Source organism: Tenrec ecaudatus, chromosome 2, assembly GCF_050624435.1.
Source record: "Tenrec ecaudatus isolate mTenEca1 chromosome 2, mTenEca1.hap1, whole genome shotgun sequence".
In the NCBI taxonomy this organism is placed as follows: Eukaryota; Metazoa; Chordata; class Mammalia; order Afrosoricida; family Tenrecidae; genus Tenrec; species Tenrec ecaudatus.
The window spans coordinates 199,021,526-199,030,276 of record NC_134531.1 but is presented as its reverse complement, the minus strand read 5'-3'; the positions used below and the strand labels follow the sequence as shown (position 1 = coordinate 199,030,276).

General features: G+C 38.1%; 1 pseudogene; it reads left to right on the top strand.

The window, feature by feature from the left end:
• The first annotated feature begins 280 nt into the window (after positions 1 to 280).
• LOC142440366 (olfactory receptor 14I1-like) lies at positions 281 to 2,436 on the top strand (annotated as a pseudogene).
• The last annotated feature ends 6,315 nt before the right edge of the window (positions 2,437 to 8,751 follow it).

The window sequence follows — 8,751 nt, the reverse complement described above, 5'->3', positions numbered from 1 at the left end:
TCTTTAAAATTATGAAGTCTCAGAAATTTAAGTGAAAGGCCATTTAGAATCCTATCTTGCAAAAGGTATTACCCAAGATCCCATTTGCTTCATCCATATGCAAGATATTCAAGATATTCAAAGCACTACTAATTAAGTTAAGGTGAAACTTATTCCAATATTTTCTTACTAAAAATATTTTCCACTTCATTTATCTTATTTGAATTGATTCTTACTCCTGCTCCTCCTTCCTCTTCTTTATCTCCTTTATGCAATAATCAGGACATGAATTCCCTGCTAAATGGCTAACCTCACAGAAGTAAAGGATTTCCTGTTTATGGGGTTTTCTGGTATTTGGGAGTTGTGATAATTACTTTCTGGACTATATCTGTTGATATAGCTGGCAGCAATGACAGGGAACCTTCTCATCATGATGTTGATTACTCTCAGTCTGTCTTCACACACCCATGTACCTCTTCTGGAAGAACTTCTCTTTTTGAATTTATGCTATAGCTCAGTCACAAAGCCTAAATGAATCCGCAGCTCCCTGCCACACAACAGCTCCATCTCTTCTCTGGCTGTGTGGCTCAAGTCTATTTTTCTTTACTTTGCATCTGCTGAGTTAGTTTTTCTCACTGTCATGTCCTATGACTGATTTGGGCTCATTAGCCATCTCCTGCATTTGGGGGCCATGATGCCTTCAGGAAAACGCCACCAGATCTCAGCTATAGCTGGTTCATTTGTTTTTCCTATGCTACCGTCCACACTGGGAACGTGTACGGGGAGCCCATTTCCAGACGCAGCAGGATTCACCAGTTCCTTTGTGACATCCCTCATGTGCGGGCCCTGGTGTCCTGTGAGATGTTCCTTGTTGAGTTTGTATCTCTGACTCTCAGCTCATGCTTGCTCAAGGAATGCTTTATTCTCAGACTTATGATCAGCTCATATTATCAGATCTTGTCAACAGCATTCAGGATCCCTTCAGTAGAAAGCAGATCACTTCTTCCCCACAGCTGATTGTCACCGTGCTCTTTCTCACCACCGGCCTCTTCGCTGCTTGGGACCAAGTGCCACATTTTCACCCAGTCACGATTTAATGGTTGCTATGGCATACACAATTTTCTCCCCATTCTTTTTTTTAAAGATCATTTTATTGGGAGCTCTTACAGCAATTACAACCATCCATACATCAATTATATCAAACATATTTGTACACAATTTGCCATCATTTTCTAAACATTTACTTTCTACCTGAAACATTGATGTCAGCTCTTCCCTTAACCCACCCACCCTTGTGTCCACTTTGTAAATTATAAATTATTGTTATTTTCATGTCTCACACAGACCACTGCCTTCCTTTCCCTATGGTTTCTGCTGTTCATACCACCCCAGAGGTGGAGTGTATGCCACTCATTGTGATTGGTTCCCCTTTCCACCAGTCTTCTCCCCTCCTTTGCCCTACCCTTTTGGTGCCAATATTAGCATTTCTGTTCCTGAGGATTTTATCCTATCTGATTTCATGTGTCCTGAGTTCTTATCTTCATTCATGTATATGCTATGGTCTAGCCCATAGTGAAAGGCAGGATGGAAGCCATGACAGTAGGGGCTGAGGAAACCACAAAGAAACAGAAAAATATGTGTTTCATCAGATCTATACCGAGCCCTGGTTACTCATCTCTTTTTTGTGATCCTTTATGGAGGGGTTGTCTAATTGTCTACAGATGGGTTTGGGTCTCTGCTTTTATCCCCCGCATTCTCAACCATCTGTTTTTGTTTGTTTGCTTGTTTTTGGTTTTTGATGCCTGTGACTTGATCCTGTTGACACCTCATGATGGCATAGGTTGGTGTGCTTCATCCATGTGTGCTTGTTGCTTCTCTGATGATGGCCACTCTTTTAACTTGTCTTAAAGACCCCAGACACTATCCTTTGATAGCTGGGCACCATAAGCACTCTTCACCACATTTGCTTATGCACCCTTCAGAAATCCTAGAGGGAGGGTGACCATCACAGAACAAAGTGCATTGAGGCAAGGCTTGAGAAGAGACGCAAAGTCTGTGCAATACTGAAATATGTATTTATATGCCAATATCTCTATTTTATGAATTCATGTATTTATATATGTACACACATATGCTTATACCTCTATCTATACTTTTGCTTCCTAGGTCTTTCCTCTGTTTCCTTTCACATTGTCTTTCTTCTGCCTCATAGTAAGTTCTCTCAGGTAGTTTGCTGTTATTCCAATACCCCCAGGATCTCTACATCCTCCTCATTGCTGATTTTTATTCCCTAGTTGTTGCCTGTCTATGGGATTTTTTCCTCACCACTACCTTCAACCACCTCCTTCTCCCCAAATTTCCTCCCAAACCATTGGTCCCATTGTTTTCTCCTTGAATTTCTCCCATAAGGAGATAAAAACTTCTATGTGGAGATTATTTCACAAAATAATTTTTTAAAAAAAGTAAAAACTGGCTTTATCTTGGCAAATATCTATATATATATTTCCTTTTTCCATAGCTATGGACTTTTGTCTTAACACATGTTATATAACCATCATCTGTATCTCTATAACTCCAATTGACGTTTATTATTGCTATTATTAAATACTTTTATTGAGGGCTTTTACATCTCTTATCACAATCCATACATCCATCCATTGTGTCAAGCACATTTGTATTGCCATTATACATCCCTCCATTGTGTCAAGCACATTTGTACATATCTTGACATCATCATTTTCAAAGTAGGTTCTTTCTATATGAGACCTTGTTATCAACTCCTCATTCCCCCTCCCCCTCACTCACTCCCTCATTAACCCTTGATAAGTTATAGATTATTATTTTCATATCTTACATCTTCCTCTGTCACCCTTTACCCACTTTTCTGTGCTCGTTCCATGGGAGGGGTTATATGTCGATCCTTGTGATCAATTTGTCCTTTCTCCCCCCATCTTCCCCTTATCCTCCTGGTATCTCTATTCTCATTTTAGGCCCTGAGGGGTTTAGCTATCCTGGATTCCCTGTGTTTCCAGCTCAGCTCTTATCTGGAGCGGTGTGATTGCTCTGGTCTATTCTGATTTATAAAGTAGAATTGAGGTCACGATACTGGGGAGGAGGGTAGGAAGCATTAATGAACTAGAAGAAAGTTCTGTGTTTCGTTGGTGCTGTGCTGCATCCTGACAGGCTCTTCTCTTCTCTGTGATCCTTCTGTGAGGGGATGTACAATTGTCTACAGATTGGCTTTGGGTCTCCACTCCTCACCCCACCACCCCGCCCACACTCATTCACATTGGTATGATTTTGTTCTGGGTCTTAGATGCCTGATACTTTATCCCATTGACACTTGATGATCACACAGACAGGTGTACTTCTTCCATTGTTTATCTTCAAGCTTTTATCTTTGGCTTATACTCAAGTATATATGGTAAGTACGTAGATCTATTTCTCCCTCATTATATATAAGTATATTTACATATGCATATGCCTGTATTCAGATCTCTATAAATATCCTTTGCCTCCTGGTTCTTTCCTCTATTTCCTTTTACTTTCCTCTTATGCCACCATCACGTTTGGCCTTCATTCAGGTTTAGTAATTCTTTGCTGTTACTTTACCCTGATTAAGCCCCATTAGGTCCATATTCCCTCATCTCAATGCTTTTGGTTCACTTGTTGTTTTCTTATCCATGGGTTGGTTGTGGCCACCCATCCCTTCTCCTGTATCCCCCTTTCCTGTATCCCTCAGGAAGCATCATTTTGTTGTTTTCATATCCGAATTTTTTATAATATGTGTCTTATCCAGATAGACTTGCAGAGACATTAATAAGCACAAAAGCCAGGCAAAGCCAAACAAAACAACAAAGGAAAACAAAACCAACAAAACAATAGCCACAACAAAAAGAAAGGCAATGACAAAGGAAAAGCCTATACATAGTTCCAGGTATGGGTTTTGACCTTTAGGAGTATTTTCTAGTTGAGTCTGATGGGGTCCCACACTCTTTCTCCATAGTCTATTTTTGCTATTCTCCAGGAATTTCATCATTTTGCTCCCCTTGCTGCTCTGTTGCTTGCCCTTGGTGTTTCCCCAAAGTGATGGGGTCAGATTGGGCACAATTCTCACACTATGTCTCCAGCCTTGATCCCTTAGTGCTATGGGTCAGTGAGGGATGTCGTCTTGTGGTGGGGCCATCCCTATGGTCTTCTCTGTGGATTGTCTGCTCTGAGCATGACTATCATCCTCTGGGCTTAGTGGGACAGGATGTGTTCCCTTCACTCACCATCCCTCATTGGATTTCCTGTGTGCTCTAGTCAGAGGTGCCCATTTCCCCCAGGTGTAGCTTCAGTGCTGTCCTCTGAAATGCATTCTTCTGGAGTGGTGGTGGGTTCCACATATTTGGAATTGGGACTGGCCCCCAAATGAGCTTTGGTTGTTGTTATTTTCAGCACAGCCATTCTTCTTTTCTAATTCAGAACTTTAAGTTAGTTAACTTTTTGTTAAACAATATCTATAAATATGGTTCTCATTTTTAATTATTAAATTTTTAAAGAAAATTTCAAGTAAATAAATAGTGGTAAACACCAGCAACTGCCTTTAATTTTTTTCTGGGAAGACCAGAGCTTTGGAATCAATGAACAGATAGTAGTTTCTTAAACAATCATAATTTAGGTTACAAAACTAGTGAACTTAGATATAGATTTCAATAGCCAAGATTTTGAAGTATTACCACTATCATATTGTTCACATTGTGAGATTTTCTGCAGTGCATTCATAAGCACAGTATCATAGATAATGTTTGACTGCAACAGCCTTGGAATTCCTCTCAGGGTTCTCTTCTCCCCTCTCCAGTTCTGAGATTGTAAAGCAGCAGCAGAAGCTCTTATACATTGTGCATTGTTATGAGTGCTCTGTTAAAAGATTAAGATGTGACCAGTTTCAGTCTACACAGCACTCTTTTGTGGTGTTTTAGAAGTGTTTAAAATTCTACAAACCAAACCAGACTGCTTACTTGATCAATTATCTACTAAGCATACTAACGTCTCGGTTAATAAAGCATATGAAAACTGACTGCTTTAAACCTGTGTGATTTCTTTTTGTTTCCACAAATGAAGGGGAAATGAAAGGACAATGATTTGATGATGTAGAATTTGTGAAGAAAAAATGAGAGAGGTTGTATTGGCCATTCAAACAGATGCGTTTGAAAAATTTTTCCATGAATGGAATCACAGATTTGGCAAATGTATTAAAAGTGTAAAATGTTAAGTTTGAATTGTTAAAAAACTTTATAACTTTGAAAAAAATCCATTTGGGCAGGATAAACCCTTGAGGTGGAGTTTTTTCCTTGTTGGATTTTTGGTTTGTTACTGTGGTAGTTACATAATCTATTGTCAAGTTGAGAGTCTTAAGAGTAAAGGGGTGGAGTTTAACCCGTCAATCAGGTCACCGCTTGATGACCTCATTAGGTGGTGTTAAGGCAGTGGTTCTTAACCTTCTGAATGCCACAACCCTTTAATATAGCTCTTCATTTTGTGGTGAACCCGACCATAAAAGTACTTTCATTGCTATTTCATAACTGTCATTCTGCTAATGTTATGAATGGTAATGTAAATATCTGATATGTGGGATGTATTTTCATTGTTACAAATTGAATATACTGGTAAGTAAAACATAGTGATTAGTCACAAAAATAATATGCAATTAATTATTGTGCAATATTTATTTCTAATTACAAATAAAGACATTTTTTCTTGAAGCATGATGTAGCATGGGTAACAGTCTTAATATAACAACAGTAAACTACATTGCTACATTTTGTTACAGTTTGCATAAAAAGCAAACAACAATGGGAAGGTTGAGATAGCTTCTTTCTCATTAGATTAACATATCTGCATGTAAGGCAGACCCCCTTGGAGACAGATAGAGGAGTGTTGTCTTGCTTCCTAAGCCCATAGGAAATACAGTTTTTTCCAATGGTCTTTAGTGATCCCTGTGAAATGGTCCTTCAACCCCCAAAGGGATTGTGACCCACAGGTTGAGAAGCACTGCTCTAAGGAAATAAGCAGCTCACTGGAGGCAGGACACAGGCTCACTCCCTGAGAGACATTGCAGCTGACAAGACACCTGGAGCTACCCTAGTGCCCTCAGGTGGAAGAGCCACATGGAGAGCCCTGCCAGGGCTGTGATTCTTCCACTGCCTCTGGATCCACAATACTTTTCACCCACTGGCCTGTGATCTTCCTGCATTCAGCACCATTGCATGTGTTGAGTGAACCTGAAAAGGAATTTACAGCTTGATATAAGATATATAGGCTAATATGGATGTGATCTTGTCTGGACTGGGATGTTATCTCAATATTCAATTACTCCTGTATATAAACCTCTTTTTTTATAAAACATGAGTGTCTATGAATTTGTTTCTCTACTCTACCAAGACTGACACACTTTCTTCTTATAAATAACTTTACATGGTGATTCTCTCAATACAGATGGTCACTTCATGAGATAGAACTGAGACTGAAATCAGCTTTGTAAAAAGAATACTGTAAAAATAATACAGCTACATTGATAACTTAAATAAATATATATGTAAAACTAAGTAATAGTCTACAATAAATCTATAACAAACTAAAAGAATAAGAAAATTAGACCTTAAGCAACCTAGATGGAAATATTATGGCATAATTAGAAATCCACTCAATGTAAAACTTGACAAAATGAATTACACAAAATTTTGGCATATGCCAAGTATACATTAGAGATTTAAACTTTAGAAGAGTTTTAGCATTATTAAAAATTGAGTCAAAAATACGGAGTTTCCCTTTCAATACTTTCCCCATTAGCACCTTCTACTGTTATTAGCAACCTGCCATTGGTGTGGTACATTTGTTGAAATTGATGACCCATTATTGACAGGTTTTTTTAAACTAAAGTCACACTGAAATCATGGTTCAATACTTGTAAAAGAGAGGTTTTGAAAATACCTGAAGTCATGTATCCACTATTACAATATCCACATTACAAAAGAGAATAGTGTAATTGCACTAGAAATTCCTGGCTCTCCCTCTTCCGCCCTTCGCCTCTTTGTGACCCGTGGGCAATCGCTGATTTCTCCTTTCCTTCTACAGCTTTTCTCTTTAACAAATTCGCATGGAGTCAGGGTCAGACAGCATGCTTAAGAGCTGGTTTCTTTCACTCTGCAATATGAAATTCAGGTTACCTTGCTTTTACTTGTGGATTCATACTTCATTATTTATTATTACTAAATAAAGCTATATATGTTATCTGAATATTAACTTCATTTGCAGTTTCCTAATAAGATATTGATAATATTTTATCCACTTATATGTTTCTGTATACTTTCATGGATGTCTACTCAGATAAATTGCTCATTTTTAAATTGAGCTATTTTTTATATTATGAAATATTAAAGTATTTATGTATTTTAGATGCAAGTACTTGCACCTTCACTGGTATTTGCAATTTATTTCTCACAGTATGGCTACCAATTCGATGTAATTAAGACCAAATTTTTCACAACTGGACCAATAGATAACATAAAAATGATAAATGGAGAAAAGGTTGAAGATATCGAGGAATTTTTGTTGCTTTGATCCACAATCAATTCCCATGGGAGCAGAAAACAAAAGATCAAAACATGTGTTGCATTGACTGAATCTGCTGCACAAGAAATCTGAAGAACATTGAAAACAAGGATCTTCCTTGAAGAACTAGTGTGCAGTTGACTCAAGCTGGTAGTTACCAGTGCCTTAAGTGCACAAGAAAGGTGGACAGTGAATTAAAAAGACTGTGAATAAAAAAGACACACATGCATTTAAGTTGTGATGCTGGGCAGTAATATCGGAAGTTCAATGGCTATTACTACTAAAAGGAGAAACCAATCAATATTGGAAGAAATAGTGCCAGAGTGCTCCATAGAGGCAGAAATGAAAAGATTTCATCTTACATACTTTGGACATATTTTCGTGACAGACCAGTCCCTAGTGAAACATATCCTGTTAGGTAAAGTAGAGGGGCAGCGAACAAGAGGGAGGTCCTCAAGGACATGTATTGACACTGAGGCGGCAATGGGCTAAAGCTTAAGAACAACAGTGAGGGTGGGTGAGGACCAGACAGTGTTTCTCTTGTGTCTAAGGTCACACGCATCAAAACCTCTCAAGAACAACTGTGTGATCAAGTCAGCAATAGGACCTCTGAGTTTTCCTTCTTTGATCATGTCTTTAAAATCCACAAAAAATCACTCAAGAAATAAGTGAAATATTAGAAGAACTGAAATTTTTGTGTGTTTAAATCATATTATTGCAATATTCTTCACCATAGTTTTAAAAAGGTCAATATACTAATATGTTTTGATATATCAAAGTTGGATTCATACTCAAGATCCTATTTGCTATCCAGGTAGAGGCAATTATGTTCTTGGAATTCCTCCGTGGGAACTGGCTATCCTTGAATGCCAAGGGATACACACCCCTGGGGTTCTCGAGTGCCAGAAACCTCCTCTTGTTCTTAGATAAATCTGAAAGCATATTATAAAACAGAACAGTTCTTTTAAGGGTCTCAGTAATTGTGAGAAATACGCCTACTCATTTTTGTCTTCACTTCAAACATTGCATCCTTACCAGAAATCCCCAATTTTCTTTCGAAGATATGAAATAACATCTTGTGAGTATTTGTGGTTATTAATTTAATTTTTCATCTCATTGTTTTTGTTACAACTTGAATAGCTGATTTCACTTACTACTTTTACTCGGGTCAGCTTA